This window comes from Terrapene carolina, unplaced genomic scaffold (genome assembly GCF_002925995.2).
Source record: "Terrapene carolina triunguis isolate 2854851 unplaced genomic scaffold, T_m_triunguis-2.0 Scaffold111, whole genome shotgun sequence".
NCBI classification, from domain to species: domain Eukaryota; kingdom Metazoa; phylum Chordata; order Testudines; family Emydidae; genus Terrapene; species Terrapene triunguis.
Window position 1 is genome coordinate 19,992,595 of NW_020664462.1, and position 19,293 is coordinate 20,011,887.

Below are 19,293 nucleotides of genomic sequence, written 5' to 3' on the forward strand. Positions count from 1 at the left end.
GGAGTATTTAAATCATGATTTGAGGACTTCAGAAACTCAGCCAGAGGTTATGGGTCTACTACAGGAGTGGGTGGGTAAGGTTCTATGGCCTGCAATGTGCAGGACAGGTCTAGATGATCATGATGGTGCCTTCTGGCCTTAAAGTCCTTGAGTACAAATGAAGGTTTTTTAATTATTATTTTTTTTTAATCCCATTGTTAGCCCTAGAGTACCACACACGCACACAAATTGTGCAATATGTGGGAGATATCACCTTGAACATGTCAGATTTAGCCCTAAATCCAAGGGGTGAGATGTAGTGTTGTGCCTGTAAGAGGAAGCACAGACACGCATCCCAGGGAAATGAAGAGATCGGGGTCTGTACTAGAGTAGCATTAAGTCATCTTTGCACTCTCCAAACCCTAGGCTGCTCTGGAGGATGGAGCAGTGGACAGCCTAACTCAGAGCCCCTGTGGCCTTTGTAAGTTACAGCCGTGTCCCAGGACTGCCTGGAATCCCCACAGCATTGCAGACCTGTCCAGGCACATGCACCACTGAACTAGGGCTTGGCAAGGGGGTCCAATGAGGCACCCTTACTGCCATTACCTCAGTACCTGCTGTGGGGAAGTTTTTCCCCCAGGTGGGACTGGGGTTTTTAGGACACATTTATGACACTTTAGCCCTTTTACTCAGCATAAAGGGACCACACAAGTACTCAAGAATTCAATCAAGAGGTTTTGCCAGTAGCTAGAGAAACTACAGTTAGAACTGAAAGTGAAACTTTAAAACATTACTAGAGTAATGTATTGCAAATACAAAAAGTAAATTTTGGAGCCCACAATGTGAGGTGTTCTACATGTAAAATATCCCAGATATTCGTATATAGCTATGGCAGATCCAAGTAAATAGGCTAGGGAGAATAATTTTTTAAAAATAATTTCAATAAATATCAATGTTTATTTTTAAAGCTTTTCTCTAATTTATCATCTATTTACATTCACAATTTTGCACATTTATGGGGATCAGACAATGATAAACATTGAGATTCATAAAATTAAAGCATTGTCCCACGAAAGCTTATGCTCCAATACATCTGTTAGTCTTAAAGGTGCCACAGGACACTCTATTGCTCATTAAAACACAAGTTGTCAACATCACATATCAAAATATACAAAGTAAATATCCTTACATTCTCTAAGTTCTCAAGCAGCATTTTTCTTACTTCACCTACACGTACATTTTTATCAATGGAAATTTTTCTTCATCAGTTTGTGTGCATATGGTGAAATTGATGTTTACCAACAAAAAAGACTAAATCCTTTCAAATCTACAAGTAACTAAAGAACTCAAAATTACAAGATCTAGGTTCAATTATCTGACTCATTAGCTCATTCAACAGATCTGTCATTTTACTGGCATTGTTCAAGGAACCAAAATTTAAGTCCCCATCAAGACTAAGCATTTAGTTTAAAAGAACCCTGGTTTATTATATCATACTAAAGTATGCAAAAGTGGTGGTTTGACCAGACAGCATGAAAAATATTTTGGGCACATTCTTTTGGAAAACCAGCGTACTGCTTCTACCCATCCAGTTCTTGACAAGTAGCGCCTTTAAAAAAAAAAAAATACGAGGAAGCAGAAGGGTAGAGAAAATAAATTGTGGTGGTCAAGGACTTAGGAACCATAAGAGCCAAATAAAGTGTTGGCACATGAGGTGTCAGAAAACATTGTTATTTGTATATTAAGATTTTATGAAGTCTAATTAAACAGTTTCACCACCAGTTACTTCAAAATGAAACTGTTTGAGAACATTAGGTATTTCTAACTGCTCTCTCTCTACATTTATCCCCCAGAATTCAAGGGTGGGAAGAATTTGTCGAAACACTAAGGCCTGGTCTACACTAGGCTTTTATGTCGAATTTAGCGCCGTTATATCGAATTAACCCTGCACCCGTCCACACCAGGAAGCCATTTAGTTCGACATAGAGCTCTCTTTAAATCGATTTCTGTAATCCTCCCCAACGAGAGGAGTAGCGCTAAATTCGAAATGGCCATATCGAATTAGGCTAGGTGTGGATGGAAATCGACGCTAATAGCTCCGGGAGCTATCCCACAGTGCACCACTCTGTTGACGCTCTGGACAGCAGTCCGAGCTCGGATGCTCTGACCAGCCACACCCCAGGAAAATTTGAATTCCTTTTCCTGTCTGGGCAGTTTGAAGCGCAGTTTCTGTTTGGACACCGTGGCGAGCTCAGCAGCAGTGGCAGCAGTGGCAACGATGCAGAGCTCTCCAGCAGAGATTGCCGTGCAATCCAATAGAAAGAGGGCCCCAGCATGGACGGATCGGGAAGTCTTGGATCTCATCGCTGTGTGGGGAGATGAGTCCGTGCTTTCCGAGCTGCGCTCCAAAAGACGGAATGCAAAGACCTATGAGAAGATCTCTAAAGCCATGGCAGAGAGAGGATACAGCCGGGATGCAACGCAGTGCCACGTGAAAATCAAGGAGCTGAGACAAGGCTACCAGAAGACCAAAGAGGCAAACGGACGCTCTGGATCCCAGCCCCACACATCCCGTTTCTACGAGGCACTGCATTCCATCCTAGGTGCGGCCGCCACCACTACCCCACCCCTGACCGTGGACTCTGAGGATGGGATATTGTCCGTGGCCGGTTCCTCCAACATGTTAGCGGACGGAGAAGATGAAGAAGGAGATGAGGAGGACGAGGCAGTCGACAGCGCTGGCACCGCTGATTTCCCCGACAGCCAGGAGCTCTTCATCACCCTGACAGAGATCCCCTACCAACCATCCCCCGCCGTTACCCCAGACAGATTCAGGGGAAGGATCAAGCAGTAAGTGTTTTAAATATCTAAACATTTATTTACAACATAACTGGCATATTTAAAATATTAACAGTAGCTAAAGTGCTTTAAAACATGTAAACAGGAAAGTCAAACAAAAGGGGAATCTGTGCAAAGTGTATCATGATTAGTCTGTCTTTGGGCGCCTCAATATGTAGTCCGAACCATTTTCAAAAAATTTCACAATGTCCGCTTCATGATTATAGTGCCCAAAACCCTGCAGTCATTTGTCCCTCCAAGGGCACCTAAGCCAAGAACTGGTCAATGTAACCGGGGATAGAGGCGAGATCCTCCGGGGAGAACTCCTCATACGCCTCCTGCAGGTGTTTTTCCAGCCTCATCAGCAGGTTCCTGGGCAGGGAGAGCTTATTAGGCCCCCCGTGGTAGGACACGTTTCCCTGCCACAACGCCAGCAGGTACTCCGGGATCATGGCCTTGCAGAGCATTGCAGCAAATGGCCCCGGTTTCTGCAGGCTGTCCCGGAGCATCTTCTCCTTCTGGCTCTCCGAGACCTTCAGGAGGGTGAAAGTTAGTATTGGGACTGCTTGCCCGTCCCTTTACAGAACTGCAACCGCCGGTTTACAGCCACGCGGTTTACAGCCGCGAGGGGGTGGGACAGGGCCAGAGTTCATTCTTGCAGGATTGCTGCCAGCAGAGACTCGCATTGCTTTCTATGTGAAAGGAGGCCGGTGCCACTCTTAAAGTTTTAAGCGGCCACAAGTCTACGGCTTACCATGTTTGCCAGCTAGACAAAGTCCGGTGTCCAGCCCTGCTCCTCAGCTCGCCACAGCAAGACCGCAGGCACGGTAGGCGAGGGCCGAAAATTCGACCTTGTCCTCAGTGCGTGTGTGATAGGTGCTCTGCATGGTCTTGTTCACAGAGAAAGACTATGTTCTCTGTTCACAGATACATTGTTCTGTCTCAGGAATTCACTCCCTTTTTCCAATTCCCACAGCCACATCTGCCCAGAGGCTAGCGCACATTAGGAGGAGGAAGAAGAGGACACGGGAAGACATGTTTGCTGAACTAATGGCATGCTCCCGAGCACAGGCAGCCCAGCAGACACAGTGGAGGGAGAACTTGTCCCAAATGCACCGGGCAAACATTGAACGGGAGGAGAGGTGGCGACAGGAGGACAGGCAGGCTACTCAAACGCTGCTTGGACTAATGAGGGAGCAAACGGACACGCTCCGCCGCCTTGTGGATGTTCTGCAGGACCGGAGGCAGGAGGAGAGAGCCCCGCTGCAGTCTCTCTATAACTGCCCTGCCCCGCCACCAAGTCCCATACCCCCCTCACCCAAAGTCCAAACACGGAGGGGTGGAAGGGGCCGTGAAAAATTTCACTCCACCCCTGCGGACTGCTCTACCACTAGAAGGCTCTCATTCCCCAAAATTTGAAAAGTCCTTTCCTACCCGCCTCACACAAGACCCCGTCCAAGTTTCACCCCCCCGTTCCATGTGCGGTTGTTAATAAAGAATACGTTTCTGTTCATTTCTGTTTCCATCCTCTTCTTTTGGAGGGGAGTCTGTCTGAAGGGGGGGGAAGGGGCTTGGTCATTGGACAGGACAGTCACCTTTAGCAGGGGGCAGGTGCAGCAGCAGGGCACATATACAGTGCAGTGACTAGTTATCCTGGTCAGTCTGGGAGGTGGTTTTCATGTTTTGTGTGGTGGGGGGGGTGGTGTTGCTCTGTGACTTGGTGGCGGGGGAGGGCAGTTACAGATCTTATGCAGCGGTCCTTACCCTGCATCACAGAGCCGCGCAGCAGGGGATCTGTAACCCTCCTCCCCCTGCAAGACAGTCACATAGCTGACACATACACGCAGTCCCGGCCAGGAGGGCTGGCAGGCTCCGTTGAAACAACCAGTCCACCACCGCGGAGCCTGTCATTCCTGGAGTTTAGAAGCATCATTTGCATCACAACCCTAAACCCGCCCCCCGCCACAGTCTGCGTCCCAGGTTTAAAACATTCCCGCGAAAACAGTAATAAAGACAACGGTGTCCATTAACAAAACAGAACAGATTTTATTTTTTGGGAAGGGGGTGAAGGGGGTATGTAATTGGAGAGGATAGTCGACGGCAACTGGGTAAAGAAACGGGGGCAAGTTCTGCTTCTGTGTCCACAAACTTAAAAGTCACTGGGTACCCTGCTCAGCCTTGAAACTGGCTTTCAAAGCCTCCCGGATGCACAGCGCGTCCCGCTGGGCTCTTCTAATCGCCTGGCTGTCTGGCTGGGCGTAATCAGCAGCCAGGCTATTTGCCTCAACCTCCCACCCTGCCATAAAGGTCTCCCCCTTGCTCTCACACAGATTGTGGAGCACACAGCAAGCTGCAATAACGATGGGGATATTGGTTTCGCTGAGATCACAGCGAGTGAGTAAGCTTCTCCATCTCCCCTTGAGACGGCCAAAAGCACACTCCATGACCATTCTGCACTTGCTCAGCCGGTAGTTGAACAGTTCTTTTTCTGTGTCCAGGGCGCCAGTATAGGGCTTCATGAGCCAGGGCATTAGCGGGTAGGCTGGGTCCCCGAGGATCACTGTAGGCATCTCCACATCCCCAACAGTTATCTTGTGGTCCAGGAAGTAAATACCTTCCTGCAGCCGTCTAAACAGACCAGAGTTCCTGAACACGCGAGCGTCATGAACCTTGCCCGGCCATCCGACGTAGATGTTTGTAAACTGTCCCCGATGGTCCACCAGTGCTTGCAGCACTATTGAAAAGTAGCCCTTTCTATTGATGTACTGGCTGGCCTGGTGGCCCGGTCCCAGGATAGGGATGTGAGTCCCATCTATAGCCCCACCGCAGTTTGGGAATCCCATCGCAGCGAAGCCATCTATGATGGCCTGCGCGTTTCCCAGGGTCACTACCTTTGACAGCAGTACCTTGACGATTGCCTTGGCTACTTGCATGACAACAACCCCCACGGTAGATTTGCCCACGCCAAAGTGGTTCGCGACTGACCGGTAGCTGTCCGGCGTTGCAAGCTTCCAGAGGGCTATGGCCACTCGCTTCTGGACAGTCAGGGCTGCTCGCATGCGGGTGTCCTTGCGCTTCAGGGCAGGGGACAGCAAGTCACAAAGTTCCAGGAAAGTCCCCTTCCGCATGCGAAAGTTTCGCAGCCACTGGGATTCATCCCAGACCTGAAGCACTATGCGGTCCCACCAGTCCGTGCTTGTTTCCCGGGCCCAGAATCGCCGTTCAACAAAATCCACATGCCCCATTGCCACCGTGATGTCCTGGGCGCTGGGGCTCGTGGTTTCTGACAGCTCTGTGCTACTCTCCGACTTCAGGCCCTCACGGCGGTGCCGTAGCCTCCTCGCCTGATTTCTCTGCATCTGCCTCAGGGAAAGGTGTATGATAAGGTGCGAGGTGTTGAGAACGGCCACAACTGCAGCGATGGTCGCAGCGGGATCCATGATCGCAGTGCTGTGGCGTCCGCGCTGTCACTGATCAAAAAGTGCGCGAACTGATTTCCCGCCGGCGCTTTCAGGGAGGGAGGCAGGGCGGTAGTGACTGACGGATGACGACAGTTACCCAAAAGCACCCTCGCCACATTTTTTTACCCAGAAGGCATTGGGGGCTCGACCCAGAATTCCAATGGGCAGCGGGGACTGCGGGAACTGTGGGATAGCTGCCCACAGTGCACTGCTTCCAATGTCGACGCTTTCCCTGGTAGTGTGGACTGACAAAGTCGAATTACTGTCCTTAGTGTAGACACACACGTTCGACTTTCTAATATCGATTGCACATATTCGATTTAACTAAAATCGAACTACTCTCGTAGTGTAGACATACCCTAACAGAGCAAAGGTATCTAGGTACCTGGGAAATATTCCTGAAAGTATTCTTTAAAAAACACCCACCCACACTAATTATTAACAGTGAAGATTTTTATAAAAAAATAAGGTAGCATGTAGGCTACTAAAGTACATTCAGATAATATATATTTTGATTTCTCACAGAACATGACAGGAAACTAACAATGAATGGTTACTTATGCTATAGTTAATGGGGTTCTTTGAGATGCTGTAGTCAGGGTAGATCTCACTAAATGTGCATATGCCTCAGGCACAGTGCTTTTTGTTTGTTTGTTTGATTAGCAGAGTCCACTGGGGCCACACATGCATCTTGTGGTTCCTTGTAATCCTGTACAAGGGTAGTAAGGACTGGAAGGCCACAACTGTCCCTCAGTTCTTTTGCAATTCAAAGCCCGGGTAGCCGAGGACTTCGAAAAGCGGGCATGGAGGGCAGGTCATGGGATCCACACTGGCTACAACATCTTGAGGACCCACAGTTAATGTAGATAAGTAACTCTTCTCTCCAATTCAGTGTGGATCCCACTCTAGGTGACTGCAAAGCAGAATCTGCCTTGGACTGTGGGCATGAGGAGTGTTGGCTATATCAACCAGGTTGGAGTACCATTCTTCTGAACTTGGCATCTGCCCAGGCATAACCAAGTGAATAATTAAGGCTATGTTTTAGTCACAGGTATTTTTAGTAAAAGTCATGGACAGGTCACGGGAAGTAAACAAAAATGCATGGCCTGTGACCTGTCCATGACTTTTACTATATTCCCCTGACTAAATCTCAGGGGGAGAAGAGAGGGCACAGCCCAGGGGTGCTGCGGGTGCTCAAGGGAGAAACAGCGGCACAGGGGTGCATGGCTATTGGGGGGCGGCCCAGAAGCCCTGCCGGTGTTTGGGGTGGGCACCAGCAGCAGCGCGCAGCCTGGGCCCCCGTTGGTGCTAGGGGTGAGGGGGTGGCAGGGCTGGCAAGTTGGGACAGTCTTTGGCAATGGTGCCCCCTCCCAGCAGCAACACAAGTTTGGGTGTGGGAGGAGGTTCAGGGCCGTGGGTTGGGGTGCTAGAGGGGGTGAGGGCTCTGGGTGGCGCTTACCTCGGTGGGCTGCCCGCAAGCGGCGACATCCCCCTACCCCCCAGCTCCTAGACAGATGCATGGCCAGGCAGTTCTGCACGCTGCCTCTGCCATGAGTGTGGCCAACGGGAGCTGAGGGGGCGGTGCCTGTAGGTGGAGGCAGCGCACAGAGCCCCCTGGCCATGCCCCCGCCTAGGAGCCGAGGGCTGTACGGGCAGCCCCCAGGCCAGATGCACTGGCCATTGCAGAAGTCAGGGAGTGACTTCCGTGACAAACTTGCAGCCTTATGAATAATCCTTAACAAAAGGTCAGTGGGTTGCTCCCCATGGCTGCCATACAGATCTCAGAGATCAGCACGTTTCCTGAAGCAGGCCAAAGAGGTTGCCTCTGTCCCTTGACCTTTGAAGGTAGAAATATGCCAGCCAACTATTTCCAACAGTTATCACTCTGGGGCTTGCCCCGTTCCTGTGCTCCAGCCAGGGAGCAGGGTCAGGGGCTGTTCCGCATGCTGCGGCTCCCAGAAGCAGCAGCATGACCCCCCTCCGGCTCCTATGTTGGGGCAGCTAGGGGGATCCATGCTCTGTCCCGGCCCAAGCGCCGCCCAGGAACTGTGGCCAATGGGAGCTTCAGGGCAGCACCTGTGGACAGGGCAGTGCGCAGAGCCGCCTGGCCACACCACCGCATAGGAGCTGGAGAGGGGATATGCTGCTGCTTCCAGGAGCTTCCCCTCTTGCACCCCAACCCCCTGCCCCAGCCCGGAGTCTCCCTCCCACATTCCGAAGCCCTCAGTCCCAACCTGGAGTAAACCTCCTACACCCCAAACCCCTCATCCCCAGCCCCATCCTAGAGCCCTCACCTCCATCTGGAGCCCTCACCCCCCTGCCCCCAGCCTGGAGCCCCCTCCTGCAGCCTGAACGCCTCATTTCTGGCCCCATCACAGAGCTCGCATCCCCAGCCAGAGCCCTCACCCCATCCTGCATCCCAATCCCAAGTTTGTGAGCATTCATGGCCCCGCCACACAATTTCCATACCCAGATGTGGTCCATGGGCCACAAAGTTTGCCCACCCCTGCTCTGGCAGCAGTCCCCATCAGTTCTACTCATCCAGCTGACATCCATGCCATCAAGTGCAATCACTGTGGGTCTACGGGCAATATTTGATGCTAGTTTTGCAACATCATTTTCAGACAGATAGAAAGGCGTACAGACGGGCTGGCTGGACATCTGCGGCGATCTGACAGCACATCATACTGGCGGAGGCAGTTTTGATCTTGGATATTATCCTGGGGAAGGCATGTAGCTGTCCTTGAGATCACCAAACAAAGGCATCTGAACAAAAGTTAGTGCTCACACATTCACTGAAGCAGAAGTCTTTGCACTTGGCATTGTCATGGCAAACAGAACTATGGTGGGAGTCCCCCACTGGTGGAGTATCAGGTCTAGGATAGATTTCTGTAGTGAATACTCACAGCTGTTCCAGGCCCAAGTCTGTCAGGCCATTGCTAGCTCTACACCTTCCAGGAATCAGCATGGTGTCACTCCATGATGATGGCACCATTCCCAAAACTCAATTGCTTCCAGACAAAGAAAAGATGATCAAGCGCCTCATTGTTTCTTTTTTAAATTGTGCATTGCCAATGCATTATCTGTCAGGATCTGCACTGCAGGGTTTCTCAGGGCAGGTAGGAAAAGCCATGTAAGTTAACCTAGTGGCTCTCAATTTCAAGATATACATGTAGAGCTTGAGATCATCTTGAGACCATGAGTCTACCATCTGAAAGTGATTAAGGTGAGTGCGCCAGACTGTTCCTGACACATCTGTGACCTGTGTCATTGTCAGGGAGAGACCAAAAACAGTACCTCTTTTCTCACATCCAGTGGGTGTAGCCACCAATCAGGTTCCTGCAGGATTCTGGTCAGGACCATGACTTGTTTATTAATATGATGTTTGGATGAGGAGGAGAGGTCATTACAGACACCACAGGTGACACCTGGCAAACAGCAGCATGTATATGCATGAAGACACATGGCAAAGAGCCCAAGAAACGTACATACTGTTGCTAGTCTTGTCCATAGGTGGTGCACTACAGACTGAAGGGACCAGAACCTGTCCTCTGGCAACAAAGCTTTTGCTGAACTAGAGCACAACATCTGTGATGGTGTGAAAGAGGACTTCTTGTAGTTCACCAGGCATCTTCAGTGAAAGACAAAGAAAGGATGTAATCTAAGGTAGTATGTCTCCTCCCAGTACCTGCCTCTGATTTGCCAGTCATCTAGATACAGGTAGAAGTGGATTCCCTCTTAGATGTGCCACTGCTATAGCCAGGCAGGCACTTCCCCCACCCCCATAGATTCCAAAGCCAGATTCATGAAGAGACTGTGACAGACTGCAAAGGGCAGAACCCGGCGTTGACAGTGGTTGGGTCCTATTGTGAACCTGAGGTACTTCTTGTGGGCCAGGCAGATGGTGACATGGAAGTACTGTAGACACCATGCAAGTTGAGAGCCATGAACCAGTCATGAGCTTGAAGCAATGGAGGCAAGCATTGCCATCCTAAAATAGACACCATATATGTGTTAAGTCTCCTGTGGTCTAGGATAGGACAAAGGGGTCTGGATCAGCAGCTTTCAATCTGACAAGCACTAGTACAGACTAAGATGCCAAAATAAAAGTAACTTTGATCTGAAGATTCCGAGAAGAATTTGGAGAAGTTTAGCTTGAGGTAAAATCTAGCTGGTCCACCCTGCTAGATTCCAGCTAGAAGGAACTTGGGGACAGTTGCAGATGCCCTACCCTTTAAGCACTCAAATGAGGGCACAAGGAGGCAGAGGGCACATGCTCATTCACAACAGACTTTTTTAAAAAAAAGTATTGCACATGAGGTATGCAATACCTCCTCATTCTGCCTATGCATCTTCTTGTCTATTTTTCTTCCACCTTGGAGCTTTTTCACCCTTCCCTCTAATCTCTCTATTACCCCCCTTCGCCCACCTTGTTCTTTCTAGAACATGAAGGGTTAGCACTAGTACTTCATACATGTAAAGCCTGTGGAGGAAAAACAAGTAGGATGACACGATTTTAACAACCATGAGTAAAGCTCCACTGCACTGAGGTTCCCTTTTGGCACTTCCTGACTACCAGTTATCAATCACACAGTAGTCAGCTAATTGATTATTCTAGGTTGACATTAGACAAGTTAGTAGTAAACTTCTTAGATGGCTAACAACGTCATGAACAATATAATGAAATGCAATGGCCATACAAGCAATTAAAAATAGCATAACTAATCAGTGTTCAACCTCCAACAATAAAGCCTGGTCTACATATAGATGTTAGATCGACCTAGCTATGTCGTTCAGAGATGCGAAATATTTTGCGTGCTGGGTGCCGTAGTTAGCTGGACCTCACCCCTCGGGGAAACACAACTAGGTTTCCAGAAAAATTCTTCTGTTGACCTAGCTACTGCCTCTCAAAAAGATGAATTAAATACACCAAAGGAAAAACCCCTTATCAATGCAGGAAGCATCTACACTATGATGCTACAGCAGCACAAATGTAGCACCACAGCTGTGCCACTGTAGTGGCTGTCGTTTAAATATGCCCTTAGTTGATGTGTCATGTTGGATCTCACGTAAAACTTTTGTCAAGAACTAACCTGTGACAATTTCATTTGGAATACAGACGCTCCCCGGGTTACATAAATCCGACTTACGGAAAAAGTTCCATAAGCTTTTTTTTGTATGCGTAATTCTCAGAGATACATTCCCGACTTACGCAAAATTTGACTTACGCCAGGCATTCTGCAACGAAACGCTTGTGTAAGTCTGGGAGCTTCTGCAGGGTTTCAGAGGACAGGTAGGAAAGCTTCTGTACTCAGTCATATAAATATTCTTGCCATTTCCATTATTTGTTGCATCAATACATACTACGAGTTATTCATACTGGCCACTCATTTGGGTAAGAATTTTACAATTAAGTAAACCATATTCGCATGTGCTGAATGCCACAGCCACTTAACAGGATTTAAAATTAGAAGGTCATTTCATGTTTCCTGAGAGCTCTGCTGCAACATCCCAAATTGTGTTATGACATCACAGATACTACTGAACTTGACTACAGAGCTAACCTACAGGGTCAAGTGGCTTTATTATTATAAAGCACCGTTTTGGAAAGTTACTTACTTTATAATGAACTTTTCAAAACCACACCATTATAATAAAGTCACCACTTACCAGTATCTTGTAGTCCAACTCCGTATTCTGGTAGGGTTCCATATTAGCCATGTCACAGAATAATGCATTTGGATACACCTTAGTTCAACACAGGTACTTCAAGACAACTCACTTATAATTTTCATTTAGCTTAAGTGTCAAATGCCCCCTTAGTACTTATGTGCAAGACTATAAAGTGAAATTTGCTACATTTGTAGATTTAAAGATTTCTTATTAATTATGCTGTGTACTGGTATCAACAACCTTGCTAAGAATGACAATACTGTAGATAAACAAGGTGGGTGAGATCTTTTTATTGGACCAACTTCTGTTGGTGATAGAAACAAGGTTTCGACTTTATACAGAGCTCTTCAAGTTTGTGTAAACTTCAAAGCTTGTCTGTCACCAACAGAAGTTGTTCCAATAAAAGATATTACCTCACCCACTCTGACTCTCTAATATCCCGGGACCAACATAGTAGCAACCCAACACTCTAGATGACAATTTGACCACTCAATGTGACCTACTGGAAGTAAGTTAATCACCTTATAGCAGGGGTCGGCAACCTACGGCACGCGTGCCAAAGGTGGCACGCGAGCCGATTTTTACTGGCACGCTTCTGCCAGCCGGGGTCCCGGCCCCGCTCAGCCTGCTGCCTGCCTGGGTGAACAGAATCCTAGGCCGGCAGCGGGCTGAGTGGGGCCAACGGCCAGGACCCCGGCTGGCAGGAGCCGGCAACCGGAACTCCAGACCGTCAGCTGGCTCAGCCCGCCGCCGGTCTGGGGTTCCATCCACCAGCCCCGCTCAGCCAGCTGCCGGTGTAGGGTTCTTGCTGCTGGCCCCTTGCAAGCCAGGGTCCCGGCCCTGCTCAGCCCGCTGCCGGCCTGAATGGACGGAACCCCCGGGCGGCAGCAGGCTGAGCGGGGCCAGCAGCCGGGACCCCAGCTAGCAGGGGCCGGCGGACGGAACCCCAGACCAGCAGCAGACTGAGCGACTCAGCGTGCTACTGGTCTGGGGTTCTGTCTGCTCTCTGCCCTGCTGGCCTGGGATCCCGGCCGCCGGCTCCGCTCAGCCTGCTGCCGGCCTGGGTGAACGGAATCCTAGGCCGGCAGCGGACCGAGCGAAGCCAACCGCCAGGACCCCAGCTGGCAGCACGGGTGGCAGGCAGAATCCAGACCGGCAGCGGGATGAGCCGCTCAGCCCTCTGCAAGTCTGGGGTTCCATCCGCTGGCCCCTGCCAGCCGGGGTCCCAGCCACCAGCCCCACTCAGCCCACTGCCAGTCTGGGGTTCTGTCAGGGGCCCCTGTAAATGTAAAATTTATTACTGGTACACGAAACCTTAAATTACTGAAGACTTGGCACGCCACTTCTCAAAGGTTGCCGACCCCTGCCTTATAGTATCAATTTAACCGGTAAAATAGTTAATGCTCAATATAGTAAATGTATAAATTTCTATGTTCATGTAGCATTAACACATTTTAATTAAATATCTAAGATTCTCATAGCAATGTTGGAATATCCATTGTTAATTGTGCATCTTAAAAACAAACTGACCAGTGATCATAACAAATCGCATAAATACAGTGTGGCCAAGTTATTCCTACATACAAGTGTCCCTATGGGCTCTACTCAAGTCAATAGAAGCCCTGAAGGCACATCAGCATTTGGACCATTGCTCTTTAAATTTACAGGTTAATATTGTAATGTAATTTTTTGCATTTAAAACAGAGATAGCCAGCCATAGCACAAGGGTGTCACAGAATTCAATTCCATAGACTGCAGGAATAAGATATAAAAAAAACATGCCCTAATCACAAACTTTAAAGCTGAATGATTTTTCCACAACTCCACAGACATCCTACTCAGTAGCAAACACTTAGCTAATGCATTGTGCAGTTTTGCACTCTAGTACTACAAGACAATAGAATCACAGAACTGTAGACCTGTAAGGGACCTTGATAGGTCATCTAGTCCAGTCCCCTGCACTCAGGCAGGACTAAGTATTATCTAGATCATCTCTGACCAGGGCTTGTCCACACTTACAATACTGCAACAGCACAGCTGCACTGGAGGTGCGGTGCCTCTGTAGTGCTTAGCAAAGATGCTATGTTGCCAGGAAAGCTTCTCCGGTTGGCATAGGCACTTCATCTCCTTGAGAAGCAGTAACTGTATTGAGAGGGCAGCCCTTCCGTCAAAATAGCACTGTTTACAATGGGGGTTAGGTCAGTATACCTGTGTCGCTCCGCGGTGTGGATTTTTCACACCCCTGAGCAACTTAGTTATACTGAGTGCGTAACTACCCTTACAGTTAGGAAGTTTTTCCTCATGTCAAACCTAAATCTCCCTTGCTGCAATTTAAGCCCATTACTTCTTGTCCTGTCCTCAGTGGTTAGGGAGAACAATTTATCACCTACCTCTTCTTAACCATTTACGTACCCCCCTCAGTCTTCCCTTCTCCAGACTAAACAAACCCAATTATTTTCAATCTTCCCTTGCAAGTCATGTTTTTTAGACCTTTAAATAACTTTTGTTGCTCTCCTGTGGACTTCCTACAATTTGTCCACATCTTTCCTGAAGTGTGTTGCCTAGAACTGGACACAGCACTGTACTTCAGTTGAGGCCTTATCAGTACTGGAGTAGAGTAGAAGAATTACCTCTCACGTCTTACTTACAACACTCCTGCTAAAGCATCCCCAAGTGTTGTTCACCTTTTTTGCAACAGTATTACATTGCTGACTCTTATTGGGTTTGTGGTCCACTATAATGCCCAAATCCTTTTCTGCAGTACTCCTCCCTAGACAGTAATTTCTCATTTTGTTTTTGTGCAATTGATTATTCCTTCTTAAGTGCAGTACTTTGCATTTGTCCTTACTAAAATTCATCCTATTTATCTCAGGCCATTTCGAATTCTAATCCTGTCCTCCAAAGCGCTTGCAACGTCTCCCAGCTTGGTGGTGTTCAAAACTTTGTAAGTGTATTCTCTATGTTATTATCCAAATCATTTAAGACGATACTGAACAGAAATGGACACAGGACCAATACCTGTGGGACCCGACTTGATATGCCCTTCCACTTTGACTGTGAACCATTGATAAGATGTGCACCCACCTTACGGTGGGTACATCTCAGCTATATTTCCCTAGTTTGTTTGAGAAGGTCATAGGAGACAGTACCAAAAGCTTTACTGAAGTCAAGATATATCACATCTACTGCTTCCCCCCATCCACAAGGCTTGTTACCCTATCAAAGAACGATTTTAGGTTGGTTTGATATGATTTGTGCTTGACAAATCCATGCTGACTGTCACATATCACATTACTATCCTCTAGGTGGTTATAAACTGGTTGCTTGATTTGCTCCATTATCTTTCCAGGTACTCAAGTTAAGTTGACTGGTCTGCAAGTCCCTGGGTTGAGCTTATGCCCCTTTTAGTAAATGGCTACTGTATTGCCCTTTGCAAGTCCTCTGGAATCTCTCCCAACCTCAAGTTCTCAAAGATAATTGCTAATGGCTCAGATCTTCTCAGCCAGTTGCTTAAGTATTCTAGTATGTATGTAGTCAGGCCCTGCTGACTGGATGGGGTCTACTAAGGGCTGGTCTACTCTAGAAAGTTAGATCAACCCAGCTACGTCTCTAGTGTGAAAAATCCAAACCTCTTGAGTGATACAGATAAGCTGCCCGAAGTCCCCATGTAGACAGTGCTAGGTCAATGGAAAAATTCTTCTACTGACCTAGCTTCCACCTCTTTGGGAAGTGGGTTAGCTACACCAATGAGAAAGCCTCTCCCGTTGGTGTAGTTAGTGTCCACACTGAAGTGCAACAGCAGCACCGTTGGAGCATTTCAAGTGTAGACAAGCCCTATGTAATTCTTAGCTTGTTCCTTCACTATTTCAGTCTCAGAGCCTACCCTATTTATGCTGTTTTTCACTGTGTTAGTCATCTGATCACTCCTAACCTTTTCAATGAAAACCAAAACATCCCCAACCATTCAACACTTTGGCCATTGCTGTATCTTCCAATATTGGCTATCCCTCCTCATTTGATTAATGGGCCTACCTTGTCCTCGGTCTTCCTCTTGCTTCTAATGTATGTGTAAAATGTTTTTGTTACTCTTGACGTCCCTAACTAGTTTAATCTTGTTTTGTGCCTTAATTTTAATAATTGAAGGTCGAATTAGAAAAGGTTATCAATCTTGTAAGTACTTATGTAGTTATCTAACTTTTTTCAGATTTATCAAGGGCCTATTTTAGCAAAAACTAGACATTAGTTAAATGCTAAAATTAAATTGAGACATTAATTTTGTATCTTCAAAATAAGCCCGCTCTTTACATATTAATCTCCACTACCCTAACCCAAGAACAGCTGAATGGATTTTGCTTAAGTTTAACAATTCACCTTTGGGATGAACCCAAGCAGGGCATTTCACCTGAAAAAGAGAACCCAAGTACAAAGTGAAAACATGGGTTGTAATAAAACTTGAGTTACAACCATCTATAGTTTTTACTACCCAAGAACTGCGAGTCAATATAACACGTGCAAAAAGTCAGCTACATTAGCAGCAGTCTTTGCAGGAAGGCAAGGACTGAATAATACTGAATGAACTACTTACAGATTTCAGAATATGACCCTTAACATTGAACTACCATTAACTTGAAAACTTGAACCTACTTTTTCCCCTCTAATCTTTGTTGTAAACTTTACTTGTATGTAGTCAGTTTTACTATCTGGAGTAAACATGAGCATGGATGTGTAAGAGTTTAACATGCGCACAATCAGATCAGTCAGATTTGTTATTTAAAAACCATGCAAACCGCAAAACAATGCTCCAGGGCTGAAATCTTGCATGCCAGTTTTCAGACCACAGTAATCAGCCCTTAAAAAGAGTTTATAATGCAAATGCTGACAACTAACTTTAGCACTGCAAACAGCAACAACATAAAACAAAAAAGCTCACTAGAATAAAAGATCTTTTCATTGCTCTTCCAGCAAAGGTAAACAAATATATATTTGAATTTAGCTCTTTGCATAAATCCCTTTCTTCACAAACTAGTCTGAAACCAGGTTAAGGGAAGTTTTTCAGAAGAAGCCTTCAACATAGAAGCACACTTCCATTAGTTACCTTAACATAAGAATGCTCTAGCTGAGACCTTTCAAGAGGTGCATGTGTTAATTTTTTTTTAACACCAGAAAACTGTCCCCAGATTTCCACCTACCTTCCCACCTGCAAGTCAGAAAGCCCTTACTACATTTCCACTACAGTATGTATCACAGACACTATATTCACTCACATGCCTTTGCTGCTGCACTAGACCACTGCATTAGCAGCTAGGTCAGTGGTCCCCAAACTGTGGGGTGCACATCCCGGGTGGGCATGGAAGATCATTCAGGGGGGTGGGGCAGGGAGTGCCACCCAGCCTCACTCTGCCCCCAGCTGCAGCTCTGCTCCCGGGCCAGCCCCCACAATGGGGAGAGGGTGCCACCCAGCCCTGGCTGCAGATCTGCTCCCAGCCCCAAATCCACTTGTCACCCCAGACCTACCCAGGAGCTACAGACCGACTCCTGGACCGGGGGGGGGGGGGGGGGGGTGGCACGAGAAGCACAGCATGAAAAGTTTGGGGACCATGGCTGCAAGAGCTTCTCCATCTCCTGTGAAAGCACCCTGTACTGCACTCTAGGAAGTTAGTCGTAGTGCAGTGTCTACAGCAGCGTTTCCCAACCGGTGTGCTGTGGCACACTGATGTGTTGTCAGAACCAAACAGGTGTGCCATGGAATTTTTTGAAAAACTACATGCGAGAACCAAAAAGCCTTCCCTTGTATTTTAATTAGTATGGGAGCTGGATCACATTCTGTGCTTTTGCTCTCTGGGACAAGACCCCTTTCATTATTATGCATGAGTCAACCTCACTCTGGGGAACGGAGTGTAAGATAGCAAATTTGAGTCCTGTGGAGTGGAGGCACGGGAGGGGGAAGCTGCCTTCTGATTAGCCGTCTGCCTCACTGCCCTGCCTCCTCCAGGGGAAGAGCAACCAATCAGACTCAATCTTTCTCCCCTCCCCTTCTGTGATCAACAGGTCCTGTCCTCTGCCCCCCACCCCCTTCCTGCAGCCACCAGCCGTGGGGAAGAGGACCTGAACCCCAACCTGGAAGGGGAGCAGAGATCCTGCTGCAGTCCCCCAGGGCTGGGAAAGGGGAAAAACCCCAGGAGAAGCAGAGGTGAGGCAGAGGGGTTGAACTGGGTGCTGGTTGTGAGGTGGAGGAATTAGGGAGGCACAACCCGTCTGGGTGGAGATAGAACTGATGGGGGCCAGAGAGCAGAATTGACTTGGAGATTGTGGGGCAGAATTCATTGCTAGGCCGGGGGCGGGCAGATGTGGGGGTGAGAATGCCTGCAGCAGGGGCCAAAATCCTCATTCCCAATACATTTGAGAACATAGGCAGCACTAAACACACCAAAGATAGGCTGGGGGCAGTTAACCAATCAGACTGAAAAAAAAAAAAAAAAAGCATCTTTGTAAATAACCACGTTTTGGGGGCCAATACTGATTTCTCGGGATCTGGTGGTTTTTTTGGATCTCTTCAGGTTGGCAATACTCTGAGTGGGACTTAAGTATATTGCATTTAAAAACAGCAGAGAGTTACACACGCTTGGGAAGACTATTTTGGGAATAAGAAGAAATGATTACTCATCTCAAAATATTATTTTCAAGTGCGCGTCATTCTCTCCACTGAGCATGCTTTTGTCCAGAATTGTTATATCTAGCTTTAATGTTACTTTCCACTGCTAACGACCGGCGGTAGCTATGTCGGCAGGACAGCGTCTCCCGTTAACATAGCGCTGTCCACTCCAGTGCTTTTGTTGGTCAGGGTTCCCCCCCCCCCCCCCATACCACTAATTGACAAAAGTGCTAGTGTAAACATAGCCTTAATTACTCCACCTCCACAAGAGACTTGGAACTTAATTCAATGTGGTTAGGTCAACACAGAGGCAGCGCAGCATTGCTTATGTTGACCTAACTGGCCTCCAGAAGATGTCCCACAATGCTCCACTGTGACTGCTCTGGTAAACATGTTCAACCCTGCTGCACAGTAGCCAGGTACACAGAAAAAAGCCCCTCCCGGTTAAAGGACCAGGAACTTTTGAATTTCCATTTCCTGTTTTTTCGGTGGAGAGTGCTCAACTGCACAGCTGATCATGGCAGCTTCCATCTCCAAAACTGGAGTACACAGGAGGTGATGGATCTTATTGGTCTATGAGAAGAAGAGGCTGTTCAGTCACAGCTGATTCAGCCACAGAAACGTAGACATCCAAGAGCAGATTGTGCAGGGCATGAGGGCAAAGGGCTACACCAGGGACATACAGCAGTG

At 47.8% G+C, this 19,293-nt stretch overlaps 1 protein-coding gene across 1 annotated transcript in view; it reads right to left on the bottom strand.

The window, feature by feature from the left end:
* Positions 1–19,293, bottom strand: part of LARP4B (La ribonucleoprotein domain family member 4B) — a 110,113-nt gene that overhangs the window by 63,502 nt on the left and 27,318 nt on the right. The window lies entirely within an intron of this gene.